The sequence below is a fragment of the Phoxinus phoxinus genome (genome assembly GCF_949152265.1).
Source record: "Phoxinus phoxinus genome assembly, chromosome: 25".
In the NCBI taxonomy this organism is placed as follows: domain Eukaryota; kingdom Metazoa; phylum Chordata; class Actinopteri; order Cypriniformes; family Leuciscidae; genus Phoxinus; species Phoxinus phoxinus.
In genome coordinates, this window is record NC_136900.1 from 1376368 (window position 1) to 1393911 (window position 17544).

Here is a 17544-nt window from a genome sequence, read left to right on the forward strand (position 1 = left end):
CATGATTCACAGAAAAACCTGCAGCTTCAGACTTCAATCTTCAGCGGAAATCTGTTCAAATCATGACTTTATTGAATATTATAGCCAAAGTCAATAGAAAGTGTAACAATGAAGATATAAAAGGTATTTAGCATGTTCTACACAGTCCAGCATGTGTTCATATTCAAGGTGTGTTATAAAAGTATCTGGACTGGTTCTGAATCTCCACACAAGATCATGAAGCGTGAACAAGCTCTAATATGTCTCCATCTTTAACAGCCGGTTTCTTCTCCATCTGATGATTTCAGACACACATGAGGCTTCATGATAGATGGAGTGACACCATGAACTCTGATTAGAGATTCACAATCAGTCCTGATACTTTCTGAACAGACTCATGATTCATGATCTTACTTTAGTGATGGCGCTTTATCTAGTGGAAGTGTAGCAGTGATGATGGTCACATGACTGAATATGGACACAGAGATGGACGTTCATCTGCACATCCTCAGTGTCTCAGGAGTCACAATAAACACACACAATAAAGTCATGATTGTGTAACTCTAGTGTATATGAGTGTGTTATCAGCACAAGCTGTTGTAAATCCTGCCCACTTCTTTGCATTGTCAGCACATGCTTCAGTGTCTGAGAGTGTTTATAGTGCTGTGAGTTTAACACTTCATGACTGAGAGCAGAACACACACACTCTTCATCATCACACACGACTAAACTACAACTATGAACACAATCAACATCTGGACCATTGCACTGTTTGCTCAAGGTTTGTCTAATACAGTTTTTATAATGATTATTAGTTCTCTTAAAATGTGAAATATATAATATACTGTATATCATCATTTATATATTAATAATCTGTGTTTGTGTTTTCTGTCAGAGTGTAGAGGACAGATCACTGTAACTCAGAGTCCATCAATAGCAGCAGTTCAACCAGGAGAAGAAGTCAGAATAAACTGTAAAACCAGCAGTAATGTGTATAGTAATTACTTACACGGGTACTCACAGAAACCTGGAGAAGCTCCTAAACTCCTCATATATTATGCAACAACACTTTATACTGGAACTGCATCTAGATTCAGTGGCAGTGGATCTGGCAGTGATTTTACTCTGACCATCAGTGGAGTCCAGACTGAAGATACAGGAGATTATTACTGTCTGAGTGCACATCATATCAGTGGTAACTGGGTGTTCACACAGTGATAAAGAGTCGTACAGAAACCTCTGTCAGTCAGACGTCACAGTGACTGCACTGATACAGCTGAGAGAAACTGCAGCTGCTGATAGAAGATCACACACTAAACAATATCAATGTATAGTTCAAAGTTTGTAAAGACTTTAAAAATACACATTATGGGTAGTAATTTATTTGATATGAAATAAGAGTTAGTGCTGATATTGATTATGGCAGCACTGTTATGTTTTATTGTTAGTGTTTCGGATCACAGTATGAGAGCGATGTGGAGTGTTGTGGCAAAAAACAATACTTAACAAACACAGCATCCCAGGCATAAGAAACATCAAGATTGTTTTGTCTTTAAAATAAAATATATTTTATTCTTGCAAGAATAGTTCCCATCCATCCTTACAGACCAGTCTGCAGGCAGAAGTGAGACCCAGATAGGTGTTTTGCTGGTAGTTTTATCACCCACCCCAGAGGGCAGGAACTGAGGAACCCCCTCTCTACAAAGTCTCAATGGCCCTTAACCCCCACTGTCCCCCACTGTTTACACAAGAAGGAACAAAGACATTTTATGAATGCCCTTAAGACCTCTCCCAGCCCGGAAACGTAAGATACAGGTCATTCTCAGGCTCACACCTCCAGCTGTATCAACGTTACAACATAAAGCTCAAAATACAGAACACATGGCATTCAATTGTATTATTGAGAAAACAAAATAAAAAATAAAAGATTAAAATTGGCACTACAGAAATCATCCGCATATATCTCCTGTTACGATGGGAGGTGTAAAACACCAGATTTCAGAGCCTGAGAGATCTCTGCCTTTCTTGTTCGATCTAATCAGGGAGTTTGGTCTGGATATACTGTTAACTGGCAGAAAAGTGAATTTATGCCATTATACGATAATATGGACCCAGTTTTTGTTAAGAATCTCCCCTTTAGGACTGTAAGTGAATTAACATATCTTGGTATCACTGTTCCTAGACATTTCAAACGTTTATATGAAACAAATCACAAAGTTATGATAGACAAACTGAAGAGTGATGTAGAGACTGGGCGAGTACTTCTTTTAACAATGATTGGTCGTGTCAACGCAATCAAAATGGTTACTTTATCCAAGGTTTCTCTATTTGTTTCAAAATGTCCCAAATTTTCTAACCCAGTCATTCTTTAAGACACTTGATTTGGTGATCATGCCATTTATTTGGGGATATAAAGCCCATCATATATCTAAAGCTCATATCTGTAAAACTAAAGATGTAGGAGGTTTAGGCCTTCCCTGTTTTCAACACTACTATTGGGCAGCCAACTTAAGGGCCTTAATGTATTGGCCTATCCATATCCCGAAGTGATGACTACTACCACCACTCCTGCATGGCTCGTTATTGAGCGGGATATTCAGGATTCCTCCCTCCCTGCTTTACTCTTTGCAGAAAATAAACCTATTAGAACATTTAAGAAATGTAACCCCATCGTTGTAAATTCCTTCAAGGTGTGGTATCAGCTTAGAAAGGTCTTTAAACTTCCTCAAACATGTTCTCTTACTCCTATAGCCTATAATCACGCATTCCCTCCCTCACAGACAGATCAAACTTTTTTATCATGGAAAGAAAAAGGAATTGTATCGATAGGTGATTTATACATTAGCTTCTTTCGCCCAGCTTAGACAAAAGTTTGGACTACCCCCCTCTCATTTTTTCAGGTATTTACAAATACGAAGCTATGTTAAAAGTAATATACCTCATTTTGAAACCTATAAACCCCCTGAGCATCTTTATTATTGTATGACCTCTGAACTTGACATGAAGGGTCTGGTTTATACATTTGTTGAATGCTTAAATGACTCCAGAGTTCCTACTACACAATATTTAAAGATGTCCTGGGAAAAAGACTTGGGTACAGATATTTCAGAAGACTCCTGGGCCGAGGCCCTCCGGGGTATTAGGTCTTGCTCCATCAGTTCTAATTTTCAACTGATACAATACAAAGTTGTGCATAGATGTGCACTACTCTCGTACACAATTACATTCTATATATCCCTCTGTGTCACCCTTGTGTATTAAATGCAAATCCAATGAGGGTACATTGGCTCATCTATTCTGGATCTGGCCAAAAATATGTAAATTCTGGTCTGAGGTCTTTTTTTTTTACTCAAAGGTACTTAAGACTGATTTTCCTCATGATCTCAGTGTTGCAATATTAGGCTGGGCCCCTTCTTTAGTGACCTATAACCATAATCAAATCCAGACGATACAATATGGGATGACAATAGCGCAGAAGGCGATTTTGTTGATGTGGAACAAAGAGTTTGTACCTAAATTTGAGATGTGGCTTGCAGAGGTTAGCAGTGTGCTACATATGGAAAAGATCAGATATGAAATTGCTGGTAAACCGAATACATTTGTACAGATTTGGAAGTCCTTCATATAATTTCTGGAAGGGGATCATGGAATTGAACATATTAGACATATGTTCTAAGAGGTGTGGTACTGTAGATTATATTGCGTCTTGCAGAGTGCAATAACTCTCTCTTTTCATAATTGGGTAATCATTTGGTATTGGCAAAAGTATTTTACTTTTAATATATGTATATGTACAGGTTTGCAATATGTATCAGTATGTATATATATATTTATATGCATGTATGGATATTGTATGTTTATGAGTGAATATGTACTTATACATATGTATATATAGGCATTTGTCATTATTGTTTATTTTTTTATTTTGTATTATTATTGTTGTTGTTATTATTATTATTTTAATTTAATTATATATACTGTATATATATATTTGTTATCATTATTTACTTTATTTACTTGTTACTTATATGCTGGCATGGGCTGGGGGGTTGTTCTGTAAAAATGTGAAAAGCTTTAAATAAAATATATTAAAAAAATGTGTTTGACTGATCTACAGTCTTCAGGATAACGATTTAAATAGTGACAGTCACTTTGCATTGTCAGCACATGCTTCAGTGTCTGAGAGTGTTTATAGTGCTGTGAGTTTAACACTTCATGACTGAGAGCAGAACACACACACTCTTCATCATCACACACGACTAAACTACAACTATGAACACAATCAACTTCTTCATCTGGATTTTGCTCTGGATATCAGGTATACAATAAGACACTGACATGCTTATAATTACATAAATAAAGTTGGTTCATATTTTATAAATACTGAACATCTATTTGTATTTATAATATGACACATTGTTTTTATGCATTTCTGTTTCAGGCTCCAGTGGACAGATCACAGTTTCTCAAACTCCTGTAGTTCACACAGTTTCGTCAGGAGAGAATGTTGTGATGAGATGCACCGCCAGCACTCCTTTAACAGGCTGTACTCCACCCTGTCTGTCCTGGTACTCACAGAAACCTGGAGAAGCTCCTAAACTCCTGATTCATAGAGTGAACAGACGTTATACTGGAACTGCATCTAGATTCAGTGGCAGTGGATCTGGCAGTGATTTTACTCTGACCATCAGTGGAGTCCAAACTGAAGATACAGGAGATTATTACTGTCAGAGTTTCCACAGTGGTCCAGTGTTCACACAGTGATAAAGAGTCGTACAAAAACCTCTGTCAGTCAGACGTCACAGTGACTGCACTGATACAGCTGAGAGAAACTGCAGCTGCTGATGGAGGATCACACACTACACAATATCAAACCTTTCACACACTTCACGAGTCGTAACGGTGTCAAGAGACACTCGGAATCCAGCCACGGCGGAGCCATGGCGGTAATTTAGGTTCTCGTGAGTCTTGATTTACATATCTGAGTTCAGAGGGTGGCAGCACGAAGGAATGTGGATTTTTGCAAAGAGAAATAGAATCATGATTCTGGCCCATTCGTTACAAAAGCAATTGGTTACAAGCATATTTATGTGAAAAATAAGTTAAATTTCCCTTAAGTAATTGCATATTTCTCCTTTCTCACATCGTTTTGCCTAGTGTTGGTGGTTTCTGTGGTTCATAACCATTCCAAAAAATAATAAATTCATTAGAACTGTCTGGTACTGTAAAATGAGTCAAAACAGGGCCGCCACGTGAAGGCATGTGCTGATTGTCTGAACCCGTATCGAATCACGGCAATTCATTGGCCTCCTCAGCGGCGCTGCTTGTGAGCTATTTTCTCCTTGTTGCTACTATTAGCACTTACACTGTTACATTGTTTTAAAGTTAGACCATTGTTATTTTAGATCTTATGGTTTAAGTGTAACATTGGTATTCTTGAATGTTTTCCAAACAGACTGTTTTCTTGTTAGCTTGTCCTGCTTCCTCTTTCCTTGTCATGTTTGACGTTTGATTGGGAATTGAAGACATGGTTTAATTTGAAGTTGTTAAACACAGCTTATTGTGAATTCTTCATGTACACTTGTTCCTGTAAGGAAAATATCTGATAATGACAAGGAGAGTAATTTGTACTATTTTGGCTCTAAAATGGGTCTGTGCATATAGAGAAGTTTGCACGTGTTTCTGTGAGCTGTGTATTTTAACATTGGTATTCTAGAACTCTTTTCAAACAGACTGTTATCTTGTTACCTTGTCCTGCTTCTCTTTCCTTGTCATGTCTGATATTTGATTGGGAATTGAAGACACTGTTTTATTTGAAGTTGTTAAACTCAGCTTATTGTGAATTCTTCGTTCCTGCAATGAAAATATCTGATAGAGACAAGGAGAGTTAATTGTACTATTCTCTAAGAATGGGTCTGTGCATAAAGAAGTTTGCACATGCTTGTGTGAGCTTTGTTAGCTTTGAAAGCTAAGTCTTTTTGTCTGTTTTTGGGTGCAATGCATCTGTTTAAAAAATAAATGCTGAGAATTTCAATTTTGCAGTTGTGTTGATTTCATAAAAAAATCTGGTTCCAGGTAGATATCTAGAAAGTCTTGTCAAAGCAAGCAATTAAGTCTAGTAAACTCAAAAAGTTAAGTTGTGATGTTGAGGAAAAAATACTATTTAATGTCAGTTAGACTTGGTTAATGGTTGTGAAAACATGACAAATTAAGTTCAACCAATGTTTTTCAGTTGACTTAACAAAAAAATCTAAATGCTTATTAATTGATACAGCACGTTGGCCCAATTTACTGCAAGTTATTCCAACAAATACATATAAGTTGAGTTAACTTAAAGCTGCAGTCCGGCACTTTTTTGGGTTTAAAAATATCAAAAAAGACATTTGTGGAAAAAAGCTTAACCAGCCAGTGTTCAAAACGATCTGCTTGCCTTACCTCAATTCAAAACGGTAAGCTTGTAATAATAAATTTAATTCCAGTGTTACTGGTGGATTTCCGCGGGAATTTCGAGCATGTCTTTGCGTCATTACGTCACTTCTGTACACATAGAGAAGGAGTCCCCGGCTAGCGTGTGTGGATGATGGAGGTGGAGATTTAGCTTAGCACTTGGTATGGTGGATCCCGAAAGTTTAAAGCGACAATCACCAGTGACAACTGGAGATTCACCAGTTGTAAAACCCAAAGACTTCGGACTTCAGATTGTCTACAGAAAAAATATTTTTTTCACGTTTTGACGTGATATAAGCAATCGTTAGATTTAATCAGCATGATATAGCTACTGCAATGCTTCCCCCCACCCCCCGAATTTGGTCAGAACAAAAGTGAATGTTACTTACTTGTTCAGATGAGATTTACCGATGAAAATTCTAATGTTGACACTTTCAAAAGGTATACTCTGACATTGCTGATGACAGTACAGTATCCACAGCGACGCGACAGGTTCTCCTCGATACATTGTGTTCATCCGCGCTGATCATGCCGATTTACTACCCACACACAGTTAATAATTCCGCGAATAACTGCAATTGCAGATTTCTAACAGAGATGGCGACAAAGAGGAAAAACGACGGACTGCAGCTTTAACTCTTAACGTTGGCTAAACTTAACTGAGTCAATGCAACAAGATGACTTGACCAAGTCAAGTTGTGTCAACAAATAATTTTTTACAGTGTACATATTCAATCAATATCACTCTTAAATGTTCCCAGTGTATATATGATATATATACTAAATATATAAAGTTATTAAACTTCACTTTGCCCTCAGCCAGAACGATCTGGGAAAAAATGAGAGATTCCTGAGACCAAAGATCACCGTTAGATACACAAGACGAGTTATATCTCATGTTTGAACACTAGACTAGAGACATCCGAGCCGGTGGCAAACGCCAGGACTCGCCGAGGAAAGGCTGATCTGGACGGACAAGAGAAGGACAAGAGCCGTTCTTCAACCCTGTCAGTAAAGCTCTTTGACTTTCACTCTGCATGTGTTTATAGCTCTATGAACTGAACATGACATGATCAAGAGCTCTTCTTCATCAACCAACAAACATGACTTTCAGCATCATCTTCCTCTTGACTCTGCCAGTGTTTAGTTCAGCTTTGAAGAATGATTTATGATTGTATTTTCACACACTAATAACACTATATCATTACAATCAACATCACTCTTGTGTTTATGAAGAGAATGAGTCAGTGTTTCAATATGATCATCATGTTTTAGGAGTAATATATGATCCTGTCAATCAAACTGAACAGATTCAGTCACTTCTGCTGTCTGGACGAGATGCTTTCCATTTGAGCCAGAGAAACTTTTACATTCTTACACAATTGGTTTTATTAATGATTTTTATGATATTTGTTAAAGTTCACCACCTTCTTTACATGTAAATGCGCAGCAGAAGTGAAACTGCTCCAGTCCAGATCATGCGACCAATCACAGAGTGAGACTGAAAAGCCCATTTGCATTGTCAGGCTGGAGTGATTGTGATCTCTCAGAATAGAGCAGCTCTGTCTCCAGAGACCATGTTCAAACCCCAAGAGCTTTATTTGACATTTACTGCGACATCAACCTTCTGAAAAGCACCTGCATCTTCATCTGTTAGTGGAATGATGTTGTCAGACACAAAGTGAACTTGTTGAGAAGCTTTATTGAATGTTGCAGCAAACACAGCATATTGAAAGATCACACACACACACACACACACACTACAGCTGCAGCACTAGACTCATGTGAATCCTGCCTGACACACACACTCAGATACGGCTCATCTTCAGGAGAGGAACATCAGCACTCAGAGCTCTTGTGGAACGAGACCTCATGAGGAGCTCCATCATGTGTTACTCTGCAGACGTACAGCTCTCCCTCTTCCCAGCGTGCTTTGCTGAGGGTCAGGACGCTACTGCGGCTGTAGCGGCCGTCCTGCTGGCTCTCTGCGCTGGTCAGAACCCCCTCGGTGACCTCTGACCCGTCCAGTGTCCAGCTCACCAGCGCCCCCTGTGGAGAGTAAGAGCTGAGCAGGCAGAGCAGTGCGGCTGAGTCTCCAGAGATCTGCAGCAGAGACACTGAGGGCTTCACTGTGGGACCAGCTGCAGGAGACAAACACAACACATTCACAAACACACACACACAACACACTAATGCACATAATCAATTCTAACAGTTTTTATATCCCAAAATAAAGTAAACTTGGATATTCAAAGTTTTAAAGTTTTACTTGGATATTCTTAAAACTTAAACAGAATTAAACACTGAATAAACATTTCTAAACATACCTATATTGTGTATAATTGTGTTTGTATTATAAAGCACTGAATTATAAGCACAACATGAGCAAAAGAGATTCAGGATCATTGACTGAACTACAGAAAGTCGCAACATTTACATTCTGATGTCAAATCTCTTTTTACATGTATGATTTCTACAATAAAAGATGAACTAAATATGAACTCAGTGTAGAAATAAATGAAGGAAAAACAACTGATTAAACTCATAGTGAGACACATTATATTAATAATGCTGTTCTAGTTTTAGATTAAATAATTATAAAACAATATCAGTAACACTTTATTTAAAGTCTTCATACATATTGCACTATATATACATTAAAATGCATGTATGATCTAATCAATAATTGTAACCGCAGTTAAAACACATTATAATAAACTGAATAAACTCATAGTGAGACACAGTGTGGAAATATGTTTAGAAATGTTTTTTTTTAAGTAAAATGCCGTTCTTATAATAATATCATTAGTTTAGATTAAATAATTATACAACAATATCAGTAACTCTTTAATTAAAGCCTTTATACATATTGCACTATAAAAGTATTTTAATGCTTTAGTTAAGCAATGTTACACACATTATAATGTATCTATGATCTCATCAATAATTTTTACCGCAGTTACAACACATTATAATATTATATATTCATAGTTACATTATTATATAATGCATTAAAACTCATGATAAACAACCAATTTCAGATTTAACAAGGAATTTGCTAATATTACACTGCATTTTAACTTTTAACTTGTTTACAATAATTTATGAAAAGATATATATGGCATTAAAATCTACATTATGAATACATTTATAATGAATTATACATAAAAGCTTCAAGTAAAGTTTTGCCACAATATTTAATAATCATTACTATTAAAAAAGTATTGTTTCAACTTTAAAACATTTTTTTAAATCTATATTTGTGTATTTTTTTAAATATGTAATTAAAAAGACTTACCGATCACCAGTTTAGTTCCTCCACCGAATGTCCACCACAGTGACACAATCTAATGAAACGCTCGTACAAAAACCTCTATTCCACTCGAGTGAACACACACTCCAGCAGAGAGAGAGAAACAACACTTCAACACACTGATATTAGAAGATCCTCAGCTCTTCTCAACACTCACTCATTCAGATTCCACTAAATGCTTTCTGATATAACACTGTTTAAAGAAATATATGTGATGAGCTGTGACCTCTGAGGTGACCTTTGACCTCTTTGATCATGGATGATGTTGTGGAGTTTCTCATAATGATGCTTCTGTTCTTCATATGCAGATCAATCATCATGATTCACAGAAAAACCTGCAGCTTCAGACTTCAATCTTCAGTGGAAATCTGTTCAAATCATGACTTTATTGAATATTATAGCCAAAGTCAATAGAAAGTGTAACAATGAAGATATAAAAGGTATTTAGCATGTTCTACACAGTCCAGCATGTGTTCATATTCAAGGTGTGTTATAAAAGTATCTGGACTGGTTCTGAATCTCCACACAAGATCATGAAGCGTGAACAAGCTCTAATATGTCTCCATCTTTAACAGCCGGTTTCTTCTCCATCTGATGATTTCAGACACACATGAGGCTTCATGATAGATGGAGTGACACCATGAACTCTGATTAGAGATTCACAATCAGTCCTGATACTTTCTGAACAGACTCATGATTCATGATCTTACTTTAGTGATGGCGCTTCATCTAGTGGAAGTGTAGCAGTGATGATGGTCACATGACTGAATATGGACACAGAGATGGACGTTCATCTGCACATCCTCAGTGTCTCAGGAGTCACAATAAACACACACAATAAAGTCATGATTGTGTAACTCTAGTGTATATGAGTGTGTTATCAGCACAAGCTGTTGTAAATCCTGCCCACTTCTTTGCATTGTCAGCACATGCTTCAGTGTCTGAGAGTGTTTATAGTGCTGTGAGTTTAACACTTCATGACTGAGAGCAGAACACACACACTCTTCATCATCACACACGACTAAACTACAACTATGAACACAATCAACTTCTTCATCTGGACTATTGCACTGTTTGCTCAAGGTTTGTGTAATGCAGTTTTTACAATTATAAGTTCTCTTAAAATGTTAAATGTATATATGTATTATATACTGTATATCATCATATATCATTTCTTTCAGAGTGTAGAGGACAGATCACTGTAACTCAGAGTCCATCAATACCAGCAGTTCAACCAGGAGAAGAAGTCAGAATAAACTGTAAAACCAGCAGTGATGTGTATAGTAATGATCGTTTAGCCTGGTACTCACAGAAACCTGGAGAAGCTCCTAAACTCCTCATATATTATGCAACAACCCGTAATACTGGAACTGCATCTAGATTCAGTGGCAGTGGATCTGGCAGTGATTTTACTCTGACCATCAGTGGAGTCCAGACTGAAGATACAGGAGATTATTACTGTCAGAGTTATCACATTCCTAGTAGCTATGTGTTCACACAGTGATAAAGAGTCGTACAAAAACCTCTGTCAGTCAGACGTCACAGTGACTGCATGTCACGGTAGACGTTTTCTCTGTTCCTTCTAGTCTCGTGTTTATGTTGTTGTGTGAGCGCGTGGTGTGTGAGCGCGTGGTTTTGTGGGCGTGAATGTTGACATTACCTGATCCGCTCCAGCTGTCCATCATCATCACTTCACCAGCTGCGGGCAATCTCACCACTCTACTTATTCTCACTGCTCATCTCCTCTCATTGTCAGATCGTTTGTTAGATGTTGTTCGTGTTGGTGTCCCGGTGTACTGTTCCTGCCTTGTTCCTGTCTTCGCGTTTCGTGTTGGATTACCTGTCTTCTCACCGTCACCTCACCATCGCACATCTTCACGGATCCTGACCATCTAGTCCCTGCGTCACGTATTCCACCTGCTTGTACTGTCACCCTGTCGCAATAAACGTCGCCTGCTACTGTTTCCAGTTTCAGTCTCCAGTGATTATGACAGAACGATCTGACCATGGAATGGAAGCAGCGGGCGTGTCTTCGGGGTCATTGGAAGACTTCGTTCATCACACCGTCCAGAGAATGGATTCGCAGCGGAGAGAGATCGGCGATACGGGTCGCACAGTACAAGCGTTGGTGACGCAGGTGTCCGAGCTCACCCAGCAGATCCAACGCCTACAGGGTCCCGCTGCGCCGCCCACACCGGTCGTCCCTCCCACAGCTCCAGCGCGCATCTCCCAGTCAGAGCCCCGCCTACCCGCACCAGAATCATATTCTGGTGAACCAGCTCTTTGCAGAACGTTCCTGACACGTTGTTCTATGCAATTCGCTCTTCAACCTCAGACCTTCAGCACCGAACAAGCCAGGGTGGCTTTCGTTTTAACGCTGCTGACTGGGAGGGCGGCGCTTTGGGGAACGGCGGTGTGGGAGAACCAGAACCCATGCTGCGCCTCGTTCCAGACCCTCGCCGCCGAGATGAGAAAGGTGTTCGACCGTGCCGTCTCGGGGAGAGAGGCTGCCAGGATCCTGGCAAGACTTCGCCAAGGAGAAAGTTCTGTCTCCGATTTCTCGATCGAGTTCCGGACCTTGGCGGCGGAGTGCGGATGGAACGAGGAGGCGCAGTGGGACATGTTCCTGCATGGGTTGGCTGACCACGTCCAGAAGGAGATCTACGCCCTGGACCTTCCCACCACTCTGAACGGGCTCGTGGATCTGGCACTGCGGGTGGACACGCGGCTGTCCCTGGTCGAGCGCCGGACCCCGTCTACCCGACCCACCGGAGGAGCTGAGGGCGGGAGGCCCAACAGGAGGGACGTGGTCAGTCCCGCATTCGATCCGGAACCCATGCAGGTGGGTCGAGCTCGGCTTTCCCGGGAGGAGAGGGAGAGGCGGAGGTCCCAGGGCCTTTGCCTGTATTGTGGAGGTACGGGACACTATGCTTACGACTGCCCGGTAAAGAGGTCAAGCCCGATAGTAAACTTGAGGCTACTATCGGGTGGGATCTCCGCCGGGAAGACCTCACCTACGATCACATCTACCTCCACGCTCCTCCCGGTAAGACTTAGATGGTCAGTCCACCAGCACGACTGTCAAGCACTTCTGGACTCTGGGGCTGAGGGTAATTTTATGGACCACACTTTTGCACAGAAACTTCAGATTCCACTCAGACCTCTCACTCACAGGATCGCCGTTAAAGCACTCAATGGACAAGAACTTCCTACCATTTCCCTTTCTACCGAGGATATAACTCTCATCACTTCCGGCAACCATTCAGAGACAGTTTCATTTCTCATCATGGACTCACCTCTTGCTCCCGTCGTCCTTGGACACCCCTGGCTCATCAAACATAACCCCCGTATAGACTGGCATCACAAGACTGTGCTGGAGTGGAGCAAGGAATGTCATAAGTCCTGTCTTGTTTCTGCTTGTTCGTCTGTCCCTGTTTCTGTTTTTCAGGAGGAAGCAGGGGATTTGTCTAACGTGCCCGCAGAGTATCTGGACCTGAAGGAAGTGTTCAGTAAGTCTCGTGCTGCTTCTCTCCCTCCGCATCGTCCCTATGACTGTGCTATAGATTTACTGCCAGGTAAGTCTCCGCCTAAGGGCAAGTTATATTCACTTTCTAGACCAGAAAGGGAGGCTATGGAGAAATATATTTCTGATTCTCTAGCAACCAAGTTCATCCGCCCTTCCTCTTCTCCAGCGGGGGCGGGATTCTTTTTTGTGGGGAAGAAGGACGGTTCTCTGCGACCTTGTATTGATTACCGAGGGTTGAATAACATCACGGTAAAGAATACCTATCCTTTGCCGCTGATGTCTTCAGCCTTCGAGAGGTTGCAGGGAGCGTCTGTCTTCACAAAATTGGATTTGCGTAACGCTTATCATTTGGTTCGCATTAGGGAGGGGGATGAGTGGAAAACTGCCTTTAACACCCCCAGGGGGCACTTTGAATATTTGGTTATGCCGTTCGGGCTGTCCAACTCCCCGGCAGTTTTCCAGGCACTGGTCAATGACGTGTTGGGAGATATGATCGATCAGTTCATATATGTCTACCTGGATGACATATTGATTTTTTCTTCTTCTCTCCAGGAACATGTGCAACACGTCAGACGAGTGCTTCAGAGGTTGTTAGAGAATGGGCTTTTTGTCAAGGCGGAGAAATGCGATTTTCATGCACAGTCTGTTCCTTTCCTAGGGTACATCGTCTCGTCTGAAGGGATGCGGATGGACCCTGAGAAGATTAAGGCTGTGGTAGATTGGCCAAGCCCGGACTCTCGCAAGGCCCTGCAGAGGTTCCTGGGGTTCGCCAATTTCTATCGGCGTTTTATTCGCAACTTCAGCCAACTAGTCGCACCTCTGACTGCCTTGACCTCCCCCAGAACTACGTTCAGGTGGTCGGCCGTGTCTGCTAAACTGAAAGGCCGCTTCGTTTCAGCCCCCATTCTTGTCGCCCCTGATTCCTCACGTCAGTTCGTGGTGGAGGTCGACGCGTCAGAGGTGGGAGTAGGTGCAGTGTTGTCCCAACGCTCCCCTGCAGACGACAAGATGCATCCGTGCGCGTTTTTTTCTCACCGATTGTCCCCTGCCGAACGTAATTACGACATTGGTAACAGAGAGTTGTTGGCAGTTAAGTTAGCGTTGGAGGAATGGCGCCACTGGTTAGAAGGTGCGGGGGTACCTTTTATCGTCTGGACTGATCACAAGAACCTAGAGTACATCAGAACTGCTAAAAGATTGAACTCCAGGCAGGCTCGGTGGGCACTTTTTTTCGGTCGTTTTGATTTTTCTCTTTCTTACCGTCCGGGTTCCAAGAACATCAAACCCGACGCGTTATCTCGTATATTTGATTTTTCCGAACGCCCGGTTACTCCCGAATGCATTTTGCCGGAGACTCTATTCATCTCCACACTCTCATGGGAGGTCGAGTCGAGGGTCAAGAGCGCCCTAGAAGGGGTAACGCCTCCGCCCGGGTGTCCACCGAATCGTTTGTTTGTGCCGGAGGGATTACGGTCTGACGTTATCCAGTGGGGTCATGGCTCCAACGTGGCGTGCCATCCAGGAGTTAATCGTACTAGTTTTTTAGTCAGGCAACGATTCTGGTGGCCTCGTATGGCTCGCGACATTCACGATTTTGTTTTGGCTTGCTCGGTTTGTGCTACTGGTAAGACTTCCAATCGACCTCCAGATGGGTTACTTCAGCCGCTGTCGGTTCCTTCGAGACCCTGGTCCCATATCGCTCTAGATTTTGTTACCGCCCTCCCACCCTCTCAAGGGAACACAGTGGATTTAACTGTGGTGGACCGGTTCTCGAAGGCAGCCCATTTTGTTCCCTTACCCAAATTACCCTCAGCTAAGGAGACAGCGGTAGCGGTCGTTGATCACGTCTTTCGTTTACATGGCCTTCCGATTGACGTGGTTTCCGACAGGGGACCCCAGTTCGTATCCAAATTTTGGCGAGAGTTTTGTAGATTACTGGGGGCGACGGTTAGTCTTTCTTCAGGGTTTCACCCCCAGAGCAATGGCCAAACCGAGAGAGCCAACCAAGATTTGGAAAGAGTGTTGCGATGTTTGGTATCCAAGAATCCTTCTTCATGGAGCCAACAACTCTCTATGGTGGAGTACGCCCACAACACGTTGCCAGTGTCGGCCACGGGCCTATCTCCGTTTGAGTGTAGTGTAGGTTACCAGCCACCTATTTTTCCCAGTCTGGAATCCGAGGTTGCGGTTCCCTCCGCTCACGCCTTCGTTCAGAGGTGTCACCGCACCTGGACTACAGCCCGTGAGATTCTACTCCAGGTGGGGGCGCGCACCAAGGCCAAGGCCGATCGCCACAGGTCAAAGCCTCCCGTATACATCGTGGGTCAAAAAGTGTGGCTTTCAACTAAGAACATTCCTTTGCGCACCGTCTCTAATAAGCTTGCACCCAAACTTATTGGCCCGTTTACTGTCACCAAGATCATTAGTCCGGTGGCAGTCCGCCTCAAGTTACCTCCCGCGTACAGGATGGTCCATTCCGCCTTTCATGTGTCCAAAATCAAACCCGTGTTTCATTCTCACATTAATCCGCCGGTCCCGGTTCCTCCCCCACCGCGACTCGTAGATGGGGAGACCACATATTCGGTTAACCGTATTCTGGACTCTAGGCGGAGGGGACGCGGATTTCAGTACTTGGTGGACTGGGAAGGTTACGGTCCGGAGGAGAGAAGTTGGGTTCCTGCTCGAGACATCCTGGATCACTCCCTTATCGATGATTACAATCGACGGGTAAGGGAGTCTGGGAACGCCAGGAGGCGTTCTTAGGAGGAGGGGTACTGTCACGGTAGACGTTTTCTCTGTTCCTTCTAGTCTCGTGTTTATGTTGTTGTGTGAGCGCGTGGTGTGTGAGCGCGTGGTTTTGTGGGCGTGAATGTTGACATTACCTGATCCGCTCCAGCTGTCCATCATCATCACTTCACCAGCTGCGGGCAATCTCACCACTCTACTTATTCTCACTGCTCATCTCCTCTCATTGTCAGATCGTTTGTTAGATGTTGTTCGTGTTGGTGTTCCGGTGTCCTGTTCCTGCCTTGTTCCTGTCTTCGCGTTTCGTGTTGGATTACCTGTCTTCTCACCATCACCTCACCATCGCACATCTTCACGGATCCTGACCATCTAGTCCCTGCGTCACGTATACCACCTGCTTGTACTGTCACCCTGTCGCAATAAACGTCGCCTGCTACTGTTTCCAGTTTCAGTCTCCAGTGATTATGACACTGCACTGATACAGCTGAGAGAAACTGCAGCTGCTGATGGAGGATCACACACTACACAATATCAATGTCTAGTTCAAAGTTTGTAAAGACTTTAAAAATACACATTATGGGTAGTAATTTATTTGATTTGAAATAAGAGTTAGTGCTGATATTGATTATGACACTGGATGTTAGTGTTTCGGATCACAGTATGAGAGCGATGTGGAGTGAAGCAGAAACTGCAGTTGTTGTTAACCCCCTGAGGTCGGCAAACGCGTGGGCGCGTTTTGCTCGTTTTTTTTTACATAGCAGCAAAATAGACCTAAAATACTGGTCTAAAATACTAAAAATAAGCTGTTAAATGTCTACTTTTTTATGTGTCCACTTACAATCGAAATAAAACATTGTGCTTTTGTAAAATAAAGAAAGTAAACAGGGAGTGCTTTCTGCCTCTCCGTCTCCGTGAACTTTTTTTCTGAAGCACTTCTCTAAACTCAAACAAAACTCAGCGAATACTATTCACTCAGACATGAGCTATATATCTCTGTAATCATTTAAGTGTGTAGTTTTAAATTATCTAATTCAAAACTAAAATAAATATTCTCTGTTTATGTAATCTATATATAAAGAGCGAGAGATCAGCCGGTCTCATTATCGTTCTGGCAGCTCATTATTCTGCTAATGTGACACGCCCATCGAGAGCGCGCGCTATTCAAACGCAGATAATCTGAAGCAACACATGCAAACCAGTCAACGCCCACAACAGCTGGACAACACACTCGCTGTGAGGAATAATAATATCGTGATAATCCTGGAAATTTTACCTCAAACGTGCTGGAGTAGCCTAACAACGGATCCAGCTGCAGATCATCAGTGAGTGCTTGTTCTAATCGCGATATGAAATGGTGTCTGTAAACCGCAAAAGACTGTTTAAATTTGAATCGCGTTTCTGTGTTTGAATGAATGAACGGCACAGACGCATGTTGTTGTTTAGCTGCTACAGATCGCGCGTGTCTGTGTGTGAATGAAACTATCTATATTGCCTACTGAGATGAGTAAAAATCGACTGAATACGTTGAAATAAA

At 41.9% G+C, this 17544-nt stretch overlaps 1 gene segment (V, D, J or C); it reads right to left on the reverse strand.

Moving 5' to 3' along the window:
• Positions 1-8265: 8265 nt before the first annotated feature.
• On the reverse strand, positions 8266-11631 carry LOC306993716 (Ig lambda-3 chain C region-like). The segment is given in 3 exons: positions 11603-11631; positions 11105-11175; positions 8266-8567 (listed from the first exon to the last, which is right to left on the reverse strand).
• Between the last annotated feature and the right edge of the window lie 5913 nt (positions 11632-17544).